General features: G+C 42.3%; 1 protein-coding gene and 1 long non-coding RNA gene across 2 annotated transcripts in view; one reads left to right on the top strand and one right to left on the bottom strand.

Annotated features, from left to right (window-relative positions):
* The window catches only part of MACROD2 (mono-ADP ribosylhydrolase 2), a 2,039,061-nt gene that overhangs the window by 1,700,022 nt on the left and 317,592 nt on the right, over positions 1 to 21,447 (bottom strand). The gene's annotated exons all lie outside the window — the stretch shown is intronic.
* On the top strand, positions 13,171 to 20,469 carry LOC115465687. The gene is made up of 3 exons (XR_003941448.1): positions 13,171 to 13,256; positions 14,130 to 14,131; positions 20,456 to 20,469. It is a non-coding gene; the product is annotated as an uncharacterized LOC115465687 (long non-coding RNA).

Here is a 21,447-nt window from a genome sequence, read left to right as displayed (position 1 = left end):
GCTAAGTCGTATGACATAAACGGTTAGCAGCTATCAGCTAAGCACTAATATTCACCAGAGATAATTGGCCATCTCATGCTGAATAATAGTGCTTAGATGGCTAAGCACTATTTAACTGTCCAGAAGCTGAATATAGGAATTCAATATGACTAAAACAGAAGGGTGTATCGCTATTGTGGCCACTTTGACATCATCCTTTAACTGGATAACCAAGATCATCAAATACTTGGGAGTCATTTTAACAGCAAAGTATACAGAGCTCTTTAATGAAAAATATCCATACCTTCTTTGAGATCTTAAGCATGACCTAGAACAATGGAATCTGCTATCCCAACTTAGTTTGGTAGGGCTGCCAACATCAAGATAAATATTTTGCCTAGATTGCTTTACCTATTCCAGGTACAGTAGAACGCCCATTATCCAGACTAACCTCAGCAGGGGGGTGGTCCGACTAATCATAAATCCAGGTGATTGGACAAACCCACCTTCTTAAAAACAGTACACATTCAGAGCATTGAATGTTGAACATTAATTTCTATTTTCAACAATAAGTGAGAAAAAATAAACTGCAGTACTGTACTGTATTTGTTTAGAATAATGTTCCACGTATTTTTCAGGGTTTGGTATTTAACTTGATTCCAAGCATCAGCAAACATGAAGGAACAATCTTTTATGTTCAGTTCTCTATGAATTGGAGCATGCCACATTCATCTTCAATATTAGCCAGTAGACGTTTTTGTAGCAGTTGTTTCCTGCAAAGTCGTTTCAAGGAAACGATAACTCCTTGATCTATTGGCTTCATAAGGTGATCCAGTGTTGGCTTTGAATTCAGAATCCCCTTTGAGTTGTTGATTGAAAAACATAGCTTTTTCAGCTAATAACGGCACAAAAATTGGATGGCCCAATGATCTTTTCTGCAAAAACCAGAGATATAGAGCTTTATCACCCTTGTTCAATACGTGACCTTTCCATGGTATTTCTGGAACATCTCCCTTCCTCTTTTTCAAGAACTGAGATGTAGTTGACAATAGCATCTCTGTCTTTTTATGTCAGATACTGTTGATGTTCCAACACCATATTCTTCTGCCAAATTTTTACCCAACATTCCCTTTCTCAACTTCTCCACGATGTCAATTTTGTCTTTTAATGATAAAACGTGCCTTTTTCACTTTGACACCATTTTAAACACAGCACTGTACTGTTGAAACCTTTCAGCGTGGGAGTCAGGAGGCAAAGGAAAGGGCAGGGCTTTTCTTTGCTGCATCCCCACTCTCATTGACATTATTTCCTGAGGGGCATGTGCAGGCCTAGAGGACGAATTGCTGGGAAGGTACTGTAGAACGTGGTAGATTTAGAGGGGGATGTCATGGTTGTGCCCATGTTTCGTGCTCTCCTTCTCGCCACCTGGTGGCCAGACCTGGTGGCTGCAATGAACTGTCTGGTTATTGTCACCCATTCCAGATTTCAGCACAGTCCGGTCCAGATCTTCCAGAGTGCCAGACTTGCTCTTTTTGTTTGAACCTGCACAGCTCCCGTAGTTGCCTGGTAATTGCTGCAGTTGAGCCTCAGCTGCTGCTGGGCTTATTAGCCATTCTGAAATCTTTCTGCTTTGCCTTTGCATCGCCTTAGGCTCTGGTATGTTGGTTCTTGTTGCACTCCTGTTTAAGTTCTTGCCTGAGATTCTTGTTTGTTTCTAGTTAGGCTGTGTGTAGTTTAGATTAGGGCTATTGTTTGTTTCTTAGTCTTGTTCCTGGTTTGCAGTTCTTTGTGTAGTTCTTAGGTTCTGTGTTGTCTGTCTTCAGTAGCTGCTTGCAGCTTCTAGTTCTGTCCCTTGTCTGTCCGTATTTGTTTCCTGTGTTAGTGGCTGCTTGCAGCTTTCAGTCTCTGTCCCCTAGCTTGTCCACTCCCTGCCTTGTGTTGTATTGTCTGTCTGTGAGTCCTAGCCCAGTTTCCTGCCTTTTTGCCCATGTTCATTCCTTTCCCCTCTGACCCTCAGTCCCTGTGTAGTCTGTTGGTATCCAGTCCTGCCTTGCCCAGTAAGTCCTGCCGGCCACCTGCAGCCAGGGGCTCAACTCCTGGTGAAAAGCGGTCATGCGCAGGTGAAGTTTAAGTGTGCCTGTTCTGCCTTGGCTCCGGTTTGGGGGTGGTTTTGCCTGCCACTGCTGCTCCTCGACAATGGTCCAAGGGCTCACAACCTAGTTCCAGTTTTGAAAAACGTGACAGGGGAGTAAATGGAGATGGGGGTGACACGCTGCTGCTTGGTGGGCCAGTTCCAACCTTCGCACACCCACTGCTACGCTGTGGTGCACCGATCCAGATAATTGGACATCTGGATAACTGGCATCCTATTGTGCTTCCCATTCCAATCCCTAAGCAATTTTTATCAATTCTACAGGAGAGGCTCCTCAAATTTATATGGAATAATAAAAGATCGAGAATATTTAGGTGTGTACTTTATTCAGAGAGTTCAAAAAAATCCGCAATAAAGCGGAGAACTCGAACGCCCCACGGGAAAACGCAAAGAAGCAGGCAAAAATGGGATGTTTTGACCAAGGAAATACAAATCCTGGAAACAATGTCTTAAAAACCTCTTTATTGACGAAAAGACACAATGGGTCCGTATCACAAACCTCAATAAAGAGGTTTTTAAGACACTGTTTCCAGGATTTGTATTTCCTTGGTCAAAACATCCCACTTTTGCCTGTTCTTTTATTCAGAGAGGAAATGGATGGTTTGGGGGTCCCTAGCCTGAGATTACATCATAAAGTAGCTCAGGCCTAAGCTGCTATTGAATAATTTCAGAATTCTGATCACAAACTGTGGCTTAATATTAAACAGTATTTGGGTTGACCAACTAAGCTATCTTATTAAATACGGTTGTCTCTCAGTCTCACGGTTCTGGCAGTTGATACTTGCTCCAGTAATGTGTAACATTTATGAGTAGGACTAACTTTCTAGGCATACTCCTACGTTGGGGACACTGTTATGCTGGCGGAGTAGCCTAGTGGTTAGTACAGTGGACTTTGACCCTGGGGAACTGAGTTCAATTCCCACTGCAGCTCCTTGTGACTCTGGGCAAGTCACTTAACCCTCCATTGCCCCTGATACAAAATAAGTACCTGAATACATGTAAACCGCTTTGAATGTAGTTGCAAAAACCTCAGAAAGGCGGTATATCAAGTCCCATTTTCCTTTCCCTACATCCCATTGTTCTGGACTAGTCTGATAAAATACTACAGAAGGAAAAGTTGTGTCTCATCTGATAACTTTCCTTCCTTCAGTCCTATCAGACCAGTCCAGAATTCCTCCCTGGTTAATTCTATATTACTTACAAGCTATATTTTTCAGATATCCCAGATTCTACTTGTACATTTTTCCTAACCTATTGTATGTTACATGTCTCCTGACCCAGTGAAATATCTTCATAACAGTTGAGTATATGCCTCACTAGTTGGTAAGGTTACTCACTGATTGAATTACTTGGTCATGAAGTTTCTGTATTGGCCATCAGGCAGATTTTGAGAACCATTGCTTCACTATTTGAAATACTGAACATTCTATGCTGCATGATACCCTTATAGGGCGAGTCACAAGAACTACTTTCTTCCTCTGTCTCCATTCGCTGGTAGAGCGACACAACCCATTGGCCTGGACTGGTCTGATAGGATGTTAAAGAACAGCCATTTTCCAGCTGCAGTAGAAATGGCCTTAGTGCAAAGGAAATACCTACCTAAAGGCATGCTAAGGCCACTTTCTACCACAGCTTTGTAAAAGATTCCCTTTACCAATAGGCATGTACTGGGGTGAAGTTTTTCCAGTATGGACAGAGTTTCAAGTATGCATACACAGTAGATTATAAAATATACTACTCTGTGCACTAACTTGAATCATCTAAATGTGGACATTTTCACCTGCTTTCTTATTTTATCTTATGGCTTACATGTCACTTAATCCAAACAAATGGTCCTAGGCAGTTTACAAAGCCATATCAAAAAGGTAAAACAGTACAACTTTTACATAAAATAGCTACAACATAATAAATAATTCTGACAATTAATTAAAGAAGCTAAAAGCTAACAATTTAACAATGTACAATAAAAAAAATTGCATAGCGCAAAACAATGTTTATCAATAAGACTGATAGGATAAAAAACGCTAACCATAAAATTTCTCAAAAAGACAAGCCTTCAACTTTAATTCAATTGCACAGTTAGAGGAAGAGGAGCAAGACTATCAGGCTTATTTTCGAAAGAGAAGGACGCCCATCTTTCGACAGAAATCAGAAGATGGGTGTCCTCCCAGGGTCGCCCAAATCGCGGAAACAACCAAAGTTCACGGGGGCGTGTCGGAGGCATAGCGAAGGCGGGACTTGAGCGTGCCTAACACATGGGCATCCTTGACCGATAATGGAAAAAAAAAAAAAGGGCATCCCTGACGAGCACGTGAACGACTTTACTTGGTCCTTTTTTTGTTACGACCAAGCCACGAGAAGGTGCCCGAACTGACCAGGTGACCACCGGAGGGAATCATTTCAGTTCTTGAAAAGTTCTTCTTTTTCTTTTCATGCCAGAAAAGAAGATCAGTGGTTTCAAGACTGCTGAAAATTGAAAAAGAAAATGTCCATACTGTCCATGAATAGTTTGCTACAAATATTTGTGGTAAATCCTTGGGGGAAAAAATACATTACCCGTCATGGGCCAAATATCGACCAGTATTTCTATGACTACTACTTAACATTTCTAGAGCGCTACTAGGGTTACGCAGCGCTGTATAGTTTAAACAAAAAGGATAGTCCCTGCTCAAAGGAACTTACAATCTAAAGGAATTGGCTTTTGGCTCGGCATCTGCTCTATGGGTTTAATGTAAGGGATAACAGTATAAAAATACACTAATATTTGCATGCCAAGTGTGCACATAAATTACTAGATTACATGCATATAAGTATGTAAATGCCAAAGGAGAGTACTATATTCTTGCCTTCAGGCTCATTTGGCATGGAGAGAAGGATTCAATCAATTTCAGAGACTTACATCCTCTATGGCAGTGATTCCCAAACTGGGTACCTCAAACTCTGAAAAGCGAAAAGAAGCAGCTAGAATATGAAGGGACCATTCCGGCTCCAGCTTTGCTGAGTGATCAAGCATATTTAATTTCTACTAAGCAGGACAATCATCAAACATCATCCTCAAAGGAGAAAGATCCAGCTGCACCTCAACTGACCCCTGATGCAGGGGTTGTGCATCGAAACACGGCTCTTGTCAGGTCATTTAGGAAAGAACTGATGTTCAAGTTACATGATTAAAGAAATTGTGTCCCGATTTTGAAGGCTCCTGGTGCTTCTTTTTCACTGTTTGGATTTATGTACTTTGGACCCTCTCTGTGCTGTTTTGTTTCCTCAAACTCTCTTCAGGGGTTCCCTCAAGAAACTCGGTATATGAAAAAATATTTTATGGGTTCCACCATAGCAAAAAGTTTGGAAATCACTGATATAGACACATTCTTTCTCCTTGCACACCAATCCACGAATTCTATAAAAAGTGATAAAAATTGCATGCTCAAATTTGGACGTGCACACAATTTAAATGAATAAGCTAATTAGCACTGATAAATGGCTTTTTAACAAGCAATTATTGCCATTAATTAGAATTAATTAAAATGTACATGCGAGTCACAAAAGGGAGCACAGAAGATTGGGGGTGTTCCTTTCGGTTATGCATGTAATTACAGAATAAGGTGGGATCTGTATCTAATTTAGGCATGAGCATCTGCAGCACATTTGGGCTGCACCTAAATACAGTTAGGCTTCCCAGGCATAAGCGCTATTCTATAAACTGCATCTAATTTTAAGCACGGTTTATGAAATAGCAAGGGGGGGGGTTGACATTATATATAGAACTTAGTCCCAAATGAAGATAAGCCAGTCTTGGTTTTGGCTTAATGAAACACAGTCCTTACTGGCTGATAAATAAAAGTAGACGCAAACTATTATCTTCACAGCAAACAAAATCTGTAGAAAACTCATATTCTTTCTCACTGCTGAAGTCAGGTGACTTTTCTCTCCATATGCTGACACAAAGCGATTCCTGATTAAGCTTATTGAACTCCTTCCTCTTAATGGTCTCACATCCATTGCTGCTTCATCTTCTGGACCTGAAAAACACTTTCCAAGATCCCAACACACTTCTAGCTTCCTCCTCTTTCTTTTTCCTCACTTCCCAACTTTCTTCAACTCACAGGGATCACCTGGGTGGGCAAATTTCCCAAACCATTTCTTCATTTATGGCTCCCTAAGGCATGAAGGATAGCAGGACTATTACCTCAAAAAAATCTCAAAATCATAACTCTCAGATTCTTCAGCCCTGCACCCATGCTGACTGACAGAATATAGTCCTGGTAGACCAGTCACTTTGACCTTGAGTGCTGACACAACTAGGGAAAATTCCTTTCAAACTCCCTGGTCTTATTTAACCTCCTGGCCACTTCAGAGAGTCTGCCAACTCTGAACTCATGTTTCAACCCTCATTCATATGGGGAAAAGAAAAACTATTCTCTGTTTCCTTTCTCTCAACAGACCTCTGTTATACTTGGCACAGAGAGTAGCAGAAAGAAGCCACAGATCAGGAAAGCATGCAGAGCATGGCTTATGGAATTCTTTCTGTCCCATCTACATTTGTATGTGTGTATGTCTATATTTGTATTTATGTGGTCTCTATGTGCACCTCCAATCTTGGATGGGAAAGAAGGGGGTTAGTCTGAATGAAGCAGTTAAGAATATAAGAGTAGCCATATTAGGTCAGAAAAATTGTCAATATTGCCCAGTATTTTGTTTCCAACAGTGGCCAATCCAGGTCAGAAATACCCGGCAGAAACTCAAATATAGTAACATTCTATGTTACCAACCCCAGGGCAAGCAGTGGCTTCCCCATGTCTGTCTCAATAGCAAACTATGGATTTTTTTTTCTCCAACAAATTGTCCAAACCTTCTTTAAACCTTGTGAAGAAATAGTGTGTTTTAAGCCTGTAAAATGTATTAGATGTTTTCCTGTTTTAATTATGTCCTGAAGTGTATTTCTCCTATTTGGCCAGCAAGTGGTGTTTCTTTGCTGTAAAGCTGTTATAGGGAACTGTTCTTTTTCTTTAACACAAGCAGGAAGAAAGCAGCAGTATACTTTCAAAACTTGTTGACTGGGCTCTGATTGGCCTGGAAAAAATTGTTTGAAAAATTGCCCAGTAGTACTGGCTGTTGCTTCAGTCTTAACCTAAAAGAAGAGAGACAGATTTCTTTGCTAAGGCTCTATGAACAGATATATGTCCTGATCTTCCCAGGTACTGTTTAGACAATATGTAAATATTTAGTTAGTTTTCTAATTGATCCAATTTTTTTCAGTTGTTACTGTTTACACATTTTTTTTTGTTCATTGTTCAAGTTCTCAGAATAAACATATTTATTCGCCCTGCTTGTATAGATTGATAAAGAATCCTGGTGGTTTGTGTGTTGGGTCTTTGAGTGGTTGCTGGGAACAGTGGGAGCACTGGGAATGTGGCCCCAGTAACCTAGACATCACTGGTGATAATTTGAGAGTATGATACTCACTCAGCGGCGGTTGGGACCCATTTGATGGGAAGAGGGAGCTAGTGTAGAGCACAAGCAGCAGGTGCAGGCGGACCTGAACTATGTTGGGGAGAGAAGTGGCTGCGGGGTAACCCCAGGCGGGTGAACAAGGTATATTTTGTTAAATGTTAAAAGGTACTAGGTAGGGGGTCATGTTCAGTTCACAGGTAAGGAACAAACATAAGCTAGTTCTTAGATATAAGAATGCCCTCTCATGGCCTGCTCCTACAATGCAACAGCATGCACTACTGTCTCTCAGTAAAGCAGCACACTCCACTTGACTGTAGTCTGGGTCCCCAGTGTTACTAGTACAATCTTTAGCAAACACATATGCCAGCTGGGCTCCACCTGGGTCAACGATACAGTTTTGTAAGGCCTCAAGTTGAACTTGGCCTACCTGATTGTTGCAGTTCACATATACATGGAGGAGGCATATGCAGTAGGGCTTCACTGTTGCCCTCTAGGCCTCTTCAATCTAGTTGTGCCCTGAGCTTTTATACTCCCTGGACCATATCCTCCTGGATCTGTCCCTCCTGTGTCACTTCCCCTCGGGTGGGACTGTGAGTTTTAAGGTGGTTCTGCCCCTTAAGGGGAAGTGGTAGCTTCCTATAGACTCCCTCACACTTACCTTTACTTGATCTGTGTATACTGTTTAAGCACAAATCTTTTGATGCACTTACTTTTTACACATGTATACTGACCATGCAATTTTATGGGAAAGCACTATATAATTATACCAATTAAATGAAGCTGAATCTAATGCATAGACAATTATATAAAAATTGATACAGTAACTTTATAAGTTCATAAATTAATTTTTGAAAGAGAAGCTGCTATTGAAGATTAGTATTTCACATGTGTGACTTTATATGTATTTATTTATTTAAATTTCAATTTAGCTTGTAACCTTTCTATTGGTAACTCAAGTACAGCACCCAAAAGTTGGAAAGAATAACACGAGCCATGCTCTGCACATTTTCCCCCACTAGTTAAAGTTTTAAAAAGTAAAACATTATTTCATGTGTTCCTCATCACAGAAATGAAAAACAATTTGAAGGAAAAATCAAACTTTGTAAGGTCTGTGGACATTGTTTGGGTGGAGGCAAGGTGGTGTTGTGATGTACTGTGTTATTTTATAAAATACAAATACATGCGCACAATTTATACCTTCCTCCAAGTAGGTGTAAGTATGTACCAGAGAATTTGCACTACTGAGGATATTTTATAAAAGCACAAACGCTTTGTAAAAATAGGCAACCATTAGACTTTTCTCTGGTCACTCAAAGGGAATAGCACTAATGCAAAATCCTTGAGGGAGACAGTGTGATCACTTCTAATGAGCTGATAATTGGCAAAGAGCTTTAAAAAGACAGGTGTCATTGTTGCAAACAACATTTAGTAAACATCTAAACAACTGTTCTAGGAATGCATTATAGAAACTTCAAATCACTCATCTGAAATCAACAGAAAATCTGTTAAGGACCAGAAGTCAAGCTTCCTGGTAATCCTTTTCCACTTCTAGCCAAAACCCACTTACTTGAAAGTATGTGATCCAATTTAGATCAAACTGCTTTTGATTAAAGCTATTTGACATAATAACTAGCCCTTTTCAGTCTCCAACTGAAAATCTTGGCGGTAAGATGGATAGTTATAATAAAAGAACATATGGTCAAAAGAGACTTTTATACAGCACAAATAGTGCAAACTTTAAAATCACATACTGTGTACTACATTTAAGGGTAAGCAAACAAAAAGTGCAAAAAAGCCTTAGAATCAATATGCATGAATTATTTTGAAAAGGCACAACTTTTATCCAAGGTGTCAATTTCCTTTTGTATCTGAGAAGGGGAAAAGTCATTAAAAAAAATAGGAGTACAAATATGTTCCAGCTCTGTGGGATTTTCATTCCTAGGAGCTAAATTTAAAAGATCAACTAAAATTACCACAGTACGTTTTCACAATGTTATCTGGGCAATATTTTCAGCATGGAGCAGATGTGTAATTTTGAAGCTACGCAAATGGACTTGTGAGGTTTCTGCATATTTTTTCAGCATTTTTGTCCAGTCGTTATAACAGACTTAACTATTATGTGTCCTTTCATTTAAGTAAACTGAATATCAAATAGTGAGATTAAAAGAAAGACATTCAATTTTTGTGAATACATTTCAGAAGCCATAAATATCCATTTTTTCAGTCAAAAACGGAGATCCTGATATTCAAAGAATTTATGCTTCTAACATTGAGTTATTCTCCTAAATTCACCTTTTTGAACATTTTCTAGGGCCGCGTGCCTACGTTTATACACAAACTTTCATCAAATAAATGCACATATATGCCATTAATGTAATCATTTTTGCATGTATTCAGTACATAAATATTAGTGTCCATTTTACAGATTTACCACCAAAAGAGTCCACTTGCCCATAGGGCAGGGACTCTAGAGATATCCAAGGTCACAGTGCAGCCACTGCAGAACCTGCAGCCAACTGAGCAGAGGTTACTTGCATCAATTCCAGCCAAACAGCTAATTAAGTGCAAGCAAATTAGCACAGATTCTCCTTCTGAGAGGAGGAGCTTGGACCCCCCCCCCCCCCCCCCCGAAAAAGCATCAGCACAGTATCAGTGCCTCTTCTATGATGCCATCTGATCCTGGTACCAGTTCCTTTGGTGCAGGACGTCCTACTACTGAGCAATCAGCTGTGCAACATCCTGTTCCTAAAACACTGGTGTTGGATACAATAGCTGATGGATTTTCCTCATTGACATTTTATCAGCTGCCTGAGCACTCCCACCTTTTTCTTCAAAAGGAAGTTTGGAGACTTTGTGAAAGGTGTTAATATGTGTTACAACTTGAGAGGGTACATTAAAACAAAGGGTATTTTGAAAACGCATGGGAAGTTCCTTCTATGTCACAAATTTTTTTTTGGTTACATTTGTACCCAGGAACCATCACATTCCTCTGGTCTTACACCTACGCAGACAGAATCATGTTCAGATCCTATTGTCCTTTTCAGACTCGTAGTACAAACCTGACCCTCCCATTCCCTTCTATCTACATAGTAACATTGTAGATGATGGCAGAAAAAGACCTGCATGGACCATCCAGTCTGCCCAACAAGATAAACTCATATCTTTTTTTTTATACCTTACCTTGATTTGCATCTGCCATTTTCAGGGCACAGACCGTAGAAGTCTGCCCCAGCACTAGCCCCGCCTCCCAACCACCAGCCCTGCCTCCCAATCTAGAGGGCTTATTAGATGCTTTTGATATACCTAGGACATTAGATACCCAGGGCCAGCACAAGGGTATCTAATGTCCAAGGTGAACCTTCAACCTGCTGCTGCCACCCCTTGATGTGCAACTACCCAAAGGTGAACCCCTCCCCCGCTGTGCACCCTACACAGTGAACCACACACTCCTGCTATGTGCCTCCCCACAGTAACCCGCCATCCAACCCTGATCTCCTCTATTAATGTTTTTGAAAAGTAATGTGAAAGTCTGTATTTATAACAAATTTATGACTGGGTCCAGCATCTCTGCCCTTCTCTTCTCCTCCCCAGTCCAGTCTCTCTCTCTCCTCCCTCCACTCCAGTCCCCGGGGTCCAGCATCTCTACTCCCCCATCCTCCCCCCATCTGGACCTCTATCTCTAACTTTCTCCATATTTGTAGCATAGTATCTCCATATCCCCTCTCCCTTCTCCTCCCCTCAACAGTGCAAAATCTCTCTTGCTTTCTTCTCCTTCCTTCCATAGTCAGCATCTCCCCACTCTTTCTCACTTCATGTCAGAATCCCTCTGTCTGTTCCCCACTACTACTTATCATTTCTATAGCGCTACTAGACGTACGCAGCGCTGTACACTTGAACATGAAGAGACAGTCCCTGCTCGACCGAGCTTACAATCTAATTAGGACAAACAGGACAAACAAGAGATAAGGGAATATTAAGGTGAGGATGATAAAATAAGGGTTCTGAACAAAGGTTAGGAGTTAAAAGCAGCATCAAAAAGGTGGGCTTTTAGCTCAGATTTGAAGACGGCCAGAGATGGAGCTTGACGTACTGGCTCAGGAAGTCTATTTCAGGCATATGGTGCAGCAAGATAAAAGGAACGGAGTCTGGAGTTAGCAGTGGAGGAGAAGGGTGCAGATAAGAGAAATTTACCCAGTGAACGGAGTTCCCGGGGAGGAATGTAGGGAGAGATGAGAGTGGAGAGGTACTGAGGAGCTACATCTACATTTTCCTTCTTCTCCCTGTCCAGCATCTCTCCTTCTCTCACTCCCTATGGTTCAACATCTCTCCCTCTCTCTTCCTTCCCTCCCATTCTCAAACATCTCTCCCTCCCCTCTCTTCCCTCCCTCCCATTCTCAAACATATCTCCCTCCCCTCTCTTCCCTCCCACCCAGCATATTTCCTTCCACTCACCTCCCCTCCTCACCCATGGTTCAGTAAGTTCCCCCTCCCCTCCCAAGTGTACCTTTACCCGCAGCTACACCACTGCACCACAGTAAGCCACTGGTTCCTGCAGTAAGAATGCATAGCAAAGATACTTACCTGTAGCAGGTATTCTCCGGGAACACAAGGCCATTCATTCTCACATGTAGGTGACCTCATCCACGTCACCCGGTGCAGAGCTTAAATAAAGCTAATACAGGTTTAAGAGCATTTGCAGGTTTAAGAGCACCCCCATTGTGCACACACAAGTGCCTTCCTGTCTGACATGAGAGTGTGGGCCAGCAGTACAATAAGATAGCATGGAATCAACTCCAAGGGGAGGTGGGAGGACATGCGAGAATGAATGGCCTGCTGTTCTCAGAAAATGCCTACTACAGGTATTGCTTTCTCAGAGAACAAGTAGGAATATAGGAATCCCTAGCTACCTGACTCACTGAAAACAACCACCATTGGTCAATTGGACCTCACAATGATGAGAGCAAAATACTGATTAACCTAAAACTATACACAACTGAGAGTGCAGCCCGGAACAGAACAAAAGGGGCCTAGGTGGGTGAAGTTGGATTCTAGACCCTAAACAAATTCTACAGAATGGTCTGTCCAAACTGACCATCGCATCGGGTATATTGCAGAAGTCAGCAATCAGATGTGTATGTGTGGACTGAAAGCCATGTTACAGCCTTGAACATTTCTTCTGTGGAGGCTGACTGCAAGTGAGCTACTGACATCGCCATGGCTATGACATTATGAGCCTTGATATGACCCTGAAGAGTCAGCCCAGCCTGGACTTAAGTGAAAGAAATGCAATCTGCCAGCCAATTGGAGATTGAGTGTTTCCCAATGGCAACCACCATTCTGTTGGAATCAAAAGAAACAAAAAGCTGGGTGCACTGTCTGTAGGGCCTAATCCATTCCAAGTAAAAGGCCAATGCTCACTTGCAGTCCCAAGGTGTGCAGTGTGCTTTCATCAGGATGGCCAGGAGGTTTGGGAAAGAATGTTGGAAGAACAATTGACTGGTTTAGATGGAACTCTGACAAAACCTAAGGGAAGGAACTTAAGAGTGCATGTGGAGAACTCTCTTATGGTGAAACTTAGAGTAAGGCAGATCCACCACTAGAGCCTGAATCTCACTGACCCTGAGAGCTGAAGTAACAGCCACCAAAAACATGACCTTCCAGATCAAGTACTTCAGTTGGTGTCCACTAGGTTCCTCAAGGACTTGCACCACTGGGAAGCTAGGGTCCACTGGGCAGTTCTTATGTGAAGATGTGCCAAGGGCGTTGACATGGACAGTAGAGGCCACGTGGCCTAACAGGCTTGTCAACATTCTTTGAGTCGTGACCTGCCAGCTGGCTCGGACCTGAGTGGCAAGGGCAACCAGAGTGTCCGCCCCTGGCACAGGGAGAAAAGCCTGCACCTCTGCACTTGCTATGTGTCTAACATAGCTTTTATGAACTCCAATTGCTGAAAGGGGTGGGAGATGGGACTTGGGGTAGTTTAAAACAAACTCTAGTAGCTCTAACACCCGAATAGTTCTCCGCATGGAGTCCTGAGCACCATCCTTTGACATGCTCGTCATGAGCCAATCATCCAGAAAGAGGAATGCATAGATTCCCAGTCTCCACAGTGACACTGCTACTACTGCAAGACACTTGATGAAAATGCTGGGAGATGACGCAAGGCCAAAAGGCAACACACAGTACTGGAAGAAATGTGTCCCCAACCTAAATTGAAGATGCTTCCTGCAACCTGGAAGTATCGGGCTGTGGGTGTAAGCATCCTTCAAGTCCAGAGTGTATAGCCAATTATGTTCCTGAATCATGGGGAGAAAAGTGCCCAGGGAAACCATTTATTTTATTTTATTTTTTGTTACATTTGTACCCCGCGCTTTCCCACTCATGGCAGGCTCAATGCGGCTTACATGGGGCAATGGAGGGTTAAGTGACTTGCCCAGAGTCACAAGGAGCTCCCTGTGCCTGAAGTGGGAATCGAACTCAGTTCCTCAGGACCAAGGTCCACCACCCTAACCACTAGGCCACTCCTCCACTTGTAAGTCAATAAGAGGAGTTTGAACTGTATGCAGAAACGGATAGGGAGCCTCTAGAATGACGGAGAGTTCCTCTTGCAAGCACCTGCTTGTGCTGGGAGCTGAAGTAAGATGCTCTCGGTGGGCAACCTGGTGGTCTTTGATGCAAATGTAGGGCATAACCGAGATGGACTATTTGAAGAACCCATCGGTTGGAGGTTGCAAGGGAACACCTGTCTTGCAAAAACTTCAGCCTCCCCCCAACCAGCAGGTCTTCTGGAAAGGTCACTTTTATTGTGGCTATGCTCTGCTGGATCCAGTCAAAAGCTCATCCCTGGCTTCGACTGGGGAGGTGTCTGGGCCTTGTGCACACACTGTTGACGAGAACGAGCATGCTGGGGACGGAGCCTACTGAGGCTGGTGAGAAGAAGAAGCATACCTTCACCTCTAAGAGCAGCAGGGACCCCTCTTCAAATTGTCCAAAAACCTCCTGGATGAGGAGGAGGGTGCAAAAGGCGCCCTTCTTTGAAGGGGTGAACAAACATGTGGATAAAGGTGAGCTGGTTGATATTGTGTATCTGGATTTTCAGAAGGCGTTTGACAAAGTACCTCATGAAAGACTCCATAGGAAATTGGAGAGTCATGGGATAGGAAGTAGTGTTCTATTGTGGATTAAAAACTGGTTAAAAGAAAACAGAGTAGGGTTAAATGGTCAGTATTCTTAATGGAGAAGGGTAGATGGTGAGCTTCCCCAGGGCTCTGTGCTGGGACCGCTGCTTTTGAACATATTTATAAATGACCTAGAGATGGGAGTAACTTGTGAGGTAATTACATTTGCTGATGACACAAAGTTATTCAAAGTCGTTAAATCGCAGGAGGATTGTGTAAAATTACAAGCGGACCTTACAAGACTGGGAGACTGGGCGTCTAAATGGCAGATGACATTTAATGTGAGCAAGTGCAAAGTGATGCATGTGGAAAAGAGGAACCTGAATTATAGCTATGTCATGCAAGGTTCCACGTTAGGCGTCACGGACCAAGAAAGGGATCTAGGTGTTGTCGTTGATGATACGTTGAAACCTTCTGCTCAGCATGCTGCTGTGGCTAAGAAAGCAAGTAGAATGTTAGGTATTATTAGGAAAGGAATGGAAAACAAAAATGAGGATGTTATAAATGCCTTTGTATCAATCCATGTTGCGACTGCACCTCGAATATTGTGTTCAATTCTGGTCGCCGCATCTCAAAAAAGATATAGTGGAATTGGAAAAGGTACAGAGAAGGGCGACGAAAATGATAAAGGGGATGGGGAGACTTCCCTATGAGGACAGGCTAAAATGGCTAGGGCTCTTCAGCTTGGAGAAAAGGCAGCTGAAGGGAGATATGATAGAGGTCTATAAAATAATGAGTGGAGTTGAACGGGTATGTGAAGCGTCTGTTCACGCATTCCAAAAACACTAGGACTAGGGGGCATGCGATGAAGCTACAATGTAGGAAATTTAAAACAAATCGGAGAAAATTATTCTTCACTCAACGTGTAATTAAACTCTGGAATTCGTTGCCAGAGAATGTGGTAAAGGCGGTTAGCTTAGCGGAGTTTTAAAAAGGTTTGGACGGCTTCCTAAAGGAAAAGTCCACAGACCGTTATTAAATGGACTTGGGGAAAATCCACTATTTCTGGGATAAGCAGTATCAAATGTTTTGTACATTTTTAGAATCTTGCCGGGTATCTGTGACCTGGATTGGCCACTGTTGGAAACAGGATGCTGGGCTCGATGGACCTTTGGTCTTTCCCAGTATGGCAATACTTATGTACTTATGAGTAGTGATGGTGTCAGTGTGTTTTCTTGATGAGGTCAGTGACCTCCCTCCACCTTCTCTCCAAAAATGTTATCCCCCCCAGCACATAACATCCATCAGTCTCTGCCTCGATAAAGAGGAACCATGCCCCCAAGAGGGATATTGAGGTGTCGGCGAAGCTTCCTCCACCAACCTCAAAGGGGTGCCAGCACGGGTGGCTATTGACACAGGTGTCATATACAACACCGGCATCAGAGACCTCACCAAAGGCTAAGGGCCTTCAAGGGCAGAAGCAAGAGGCACGGTTCGTGCAAGCACCCCAGATGCCGATGCACACCATTGTAAAATCCCCACCAAGTACTCATAGAGCATAGCCCAGATGTGCTTATCTAGAGAGGTCATTGGGAAAGGCTGAGGTGTCGGTTCAGAGACAGACTGCTGAACTGCAGGGATCGAGACAGGTGCCTGGTCCTGGTTGTGTGTAGACCCGCACATTGACACATCTTGTATGAAAGGGGAGTGGTTCTCCTGGTGCAGATGCTTCTTGAGGACCAAATCCCTCAGCACCCAGAAGCTCCTGTCATTGTTTGTCGAGGGGGATCAATGCCAGTGTTTCGTGGCCTTCGCCTGATGCCAGTCATTGATACTGCTTGGTGCCGACGAGGAATACGTCAAATCCCCACATCGCCTCAGCATTGGGTCTAATGCTGACTTGTCCCGAGGGCCCTGCACAGTGGTCAGCATCAAGGCAGGTGGAGACCCACTCAATGCACGTCCACTCCCAATGTCTAAGACAAAATCAGCCATATGGACCGATGTATCTGACGCTGATGCAACTCCCGACGTTGATGCCGATACCAACACTAAGGTTTTGTACCGGGTTCCAAAAGTTTTTCTCTTTGAGTCTCTCTGGTCAGCTAGATTATTTGCTTCATACGAAGGCAAAGAACATAGCTGGAAGGAATATGTTCACGCCCCAAACACTGAACACACCGAGAATGAGTGTCTTTGCCAGAGATGGTCCTATTGCACCAGCTACGTCGCTGAAAGCCACTGAGAACCTTCGAAGACATGGAATGAAAAACAGCTGTGGCCAAATTAAATGGCTCGATGGTGACTGAAAACAGGGACAAGCACCAGAAAAATAGAGGGACAAACGCGCAACTGGAGCTCAGGCCTAAAAGGGCCTACTGAGTGTAGCAAAGAGAAAATAAAATTTAAAACTAGGGGAAAACTGACTAAAAAAAACATAAATGAAGAGAGAGAAATTTTTCCTAAGAATAATAAATCAAAAATCAGGGAAAATTCCCAAAGGGAAGGCACAAAAAAGCTAATAGCTAATAAAAAACAAAAAGGAACTCACACACCAGACGCTGTGAGAAGTGCAGGATAACGTATTCTCTCCTCACGGTGGATGAAGAGAGACTGCTGGTCGTGCACACTCACGGTGGGCAGGAAGGCACCCACGCTTGCATGGTGGGGATGCTGCACGTGCTTTTAAAGCTCTGTTACCTTTATTTATGCTCCACACCAGGCAACGTGAATGACCAACATGTGAGAATATGGCCTGCTTGTCCTTGCTTTATACATTTAACAAATGATTTATAAAATTACATTTGGCTGTCTGCCTTCATGCAAAATGCTTTATAAAATGACACCACTGCATTTTATTGCAGTATATCTACTAAATTCACAAGTGTGGACACTTACAAGTCTACCACATTAAAATGATTGTTATTTGTTAACTGCAGGCACTTTGCATTGCTTTTCTTTTGTCAATTAACAAATGTGTTTCTTTGTCAATGGAATAGGATCTGATAAAGGATGCACTGTTGCTTTTTGAACAGCAGTAGGAAAAGTCAAAGGGAGGTGATTAGATCAGGGGTATGTCAGAACCCACCAGGTCCTTCCCTGGGGTCCATTAGGGAAAATAAAGAGGGAAGATAAAAGCAAACAGTTTCAGGTGGCTTTCTATATGTAAACACAAGAGAGTATTTAAACAATATAAATCCCTACAAAGTGAGATACACCTCTGTTTGCTCATTGATTTCTATGCTGGAAAAAGAACATTTCCAGTCTTAAAAAAAAAAAAGAAAGAAAGAAAGAAAGAAAGAAAAATATGATCAATACCTTTCACCTGTTTCCTAAAACCATGAAGAAAAAGCTAACAAGTCACAACTATTAATGCATAACAAACATATCATTCAAAATAAACCTTTCCTCTCTAAAGCAGTGATTCTGTTTTAAACTGAAAACATTTTAATACTGATAATGTTTGAGCAAACAAGTGAACAACCACATTTATTGTACTGTAGTCATGTTTTCACAATCATCAGTGTTAGGGAAGAACTGTGCTGCATAATGAGGTGGACCACCTGACCTGTCCATTTCTTCAAAGCAGTATCTGTGCTGGGAGCATTTTCTGCAACTCTTGACATTAATCTCTCTGCCAGCCAGTGCAAGGGCATGGAAAAAAGAGGTACCTGTACATGCTGTATATGCACAGAGCCATGTTTGCAGTCAGCCAAAGGATTAAACTATGTCTGCCAACTTGTCCCAATGAAAACATATGAGCACGTCCTTATACACAATTTTATAAGTATAAGGGGGAATTAGATTTTTAAGAGTTCAAACATGTGACTATGTTTTTTGATGGGAATTCATTTTATGTTATATTTAGTTTTGATTTTCTCATCTATTTCTAAACCGTTTTTCCTTCCCGTTTTTTTGATGAACTTCATATTAATACCTGTTACTGGTAATAACCAATATGCCCAGAATAAAATAGCAAGGTGTACTGAACATTTAAAAGTAAGGGCCATTTCAAAAATATTGAAACTGAAAGCAACAAAGCCAAAGGTTCTTTGGTTTTCTAGCCAGATAGGTAGTATTCCAGATAATATCCAACTAGGACTACATGATAAATTGAAAGCTGAACACTTCTCAAGAGTATTAGGTATGATTGTAGATGCAAATTTATTTTTTGAAACGTAGGCGGACAATTTGTTCAGGAGGGTTTTCTGGAAATTAAGACAACTTAGATCAGTGAGATCAAATTTTCATGACAGTAATTTTAGACTACTAGTTCTGAGCTTTTAAGAACAGTAAGTATAACCATGTGTCTCCTTTGTGTTTTGTGGGTGGGTGGGACCTGCATGCGCCAACACTGGCACTTCCACACATGCTCAGTTCTTTGAAGTGTCAGTGTGGAAGTGCCAGCATCGGTGGCTGAAGCAGCCTGCCTCCTTTCCTGCTTATCAGACAGCAAAGGCAGGGCTCTGGTGGTGAAATTTCAGCTGGCAGGGCTTGAGCATCCCCACCAGTGAAGGTATGATCTGGGGGGGGGGGGGGGGGGCGCACAGCAACAGTGATGGGGGGGGAGAGAGACAGAGGAGGAAATGTTTGCCCCCCCCCAGTCCACTTCCGGCCCACCTCCCAAATCAACTTGCCCCTGGCATATACACATGTATACACCTTGTTGCCCAAGTACCATTCTGCAAATACTCCTCAACTTACGTAGTATGTATATGTAAGGAGGGTGTGTGCCTGGCATAAGTGACATGCCTAAATTTTAAGTGCATTACTACCCAGTTAGGCTAGTATTTTATAAAACAGGCACCTATAAGGTGCGCTCCAGACATCTAACTGTAGGTGCCCTGATATAGAATTGCCCCATCATGCCCACCACCACCCTATCATAACCCCTCATCCTCCTTTAAGGGAGTCTTTTACAAAAGGCACACTAGCATTTTTAGTATGTACTAAAAACTAGTGTGTGCTACATACTAAGCCACCCATAGGAATATAATGGACTCTAAAAATGCTAGCGCATCTTTTTTTTTTTTTGTTACATTTGTACCCCACGCTTTCCCACTCATGGCAGGCTCAATGCGGCTTACATGGGGCAATGGAGGGTTAAGTGACTTGCCCAGAGTCACAAGAAGCTGCCTGTGCCTGAAGTGGGAATCAAACTCAGTTCCTCAGTTCCCCAGGACCAAAGTCCACCACCCTAACCACTAGGCCACTCCTCCACTTTGTGAAAGGGGCCCTATATTAGCAATAAAAGATAATACAAGCACAGTTCCAGGGGTCTTTTACATAAATAGAAACACTTCAGCCAGTATAAGCTATCCATTAAAACTACCATTATAACTGATAGCATAATTCAACAAATTACAGAACAGCTACAGCTGAAATTTACTGCTTTGTTTCAGTAAAACAAAACTGAAACTCCATGAAGCCTATTCAGGGTTCTACCCTGTCCCGGACTCCCATAACATACCTGCTAACTACTCACCCACTTGTAGGTCCCCTACGCCTACTTTACAATCCTTGGTGGTCTAGGGGTATAGTTGGTGCAGGAGTAATCCCCAGTTGCCCCTGCTGGCTCTGCTTTCATAATGACTGCCATGACCTCTTGTGACACTGCTGCTAGATACCATGGCAGACATGTTGTTATTGTAATGTAGGCCTAGCTCCACTCTCAAATGGCTGCGTCAACCTCTAACAGCAGTCCTGTGAGAGGTTGCAACAGCCATTTTGAGAGCAGAGCGGGCATGGACAGAAGCAACTAGGAATCACTCCTGCCCTGACTACAGCCCTAGACCACCAGAGACTGTAAGGTAGGTCTGAGGGAAGGGAAGGGCTACTCCTGTTTGGGGGTGGAGAAGGAGTCTCTGTCTGACTACCCCTAGCTATGAAGCTAGAATATTTCCCCTTATAAATCTCCATACAAATAAATAAATAAAAATCAAATTTTGCTATCACCTCAAGAACAGAAAACATTGCCTTCTGCAATCAGATACTTTGCAATAAGTCCCAAGGTAATGACTATGTGTTCTTTACTATCTTCTTATTTTCATTTCATGATATTCTCTTATCTGACTTTCAAAACACACATGCATATAAGAACCACTTCCTTGGTGAAACTGTAGCCTTTGAAAACATTAGATTCTAACAACCAATAAAATTTGTAAACAAGTACCTTGCCATTTTCTGAAAACAAAAACCCTCAGATCACATACAGTATGTCCGCCAAATTGTAATTTATTTTTTGTTACATTTGTACCCCGCGCTTTCCCACTCATGGCAGGCTCAATGCGGCTTACTTGGGGCAATGGAGGGTTAAGTGACTTGCCCAGAGTCACAAGGAGCTGCCTGTGCTGGGAATCAAACTCAGTGGCTCCAAGACCATCAAAAGTAAACAAACAAAAAAATACATGTTATTAACATGACTTGTCATTCATAGCATGTCTCTCTCCACATATGATTCTCAAAAATTAACTGTCTTCATAAATGTTTCTGCTAGTCACTGTCCTTAATTAAAGCTTCTTATGTAGTTCATTTTTTTTAAATAAATGAATATCAGTTTGCAAACAGTATATATTTAAGATATTTTTTCATACTGTACAAAAAGTAAGCTATGTCGCTATTCCTTTCTTATCCAGCATCCAAACAATCTTGTACAGATGCAAAGTAATAATTAAGAATTAGGAATAATTTAAAAACACTGAACCAGCACCGTCGGAATCCAGCTTTAGTTTCCCAGGTCCTCTATTA

This window comes from Microcaecilia unicolor, chromosome 3, assembly GCF_901765095.1.
Source record: "Microcaecilia unicolor chromosome 3, aMicUni1.1, whole genome shotgun sequence".
NCBI lineage: Eukaryota > Metazoa > Chordata > Amphibia > Gymnophiona > Siphonopidae > Microcaecilia > Microcaecilia unicolor.
This window is presented reverse-complemented; position numbering and strand designations above follow the sequence as displayed.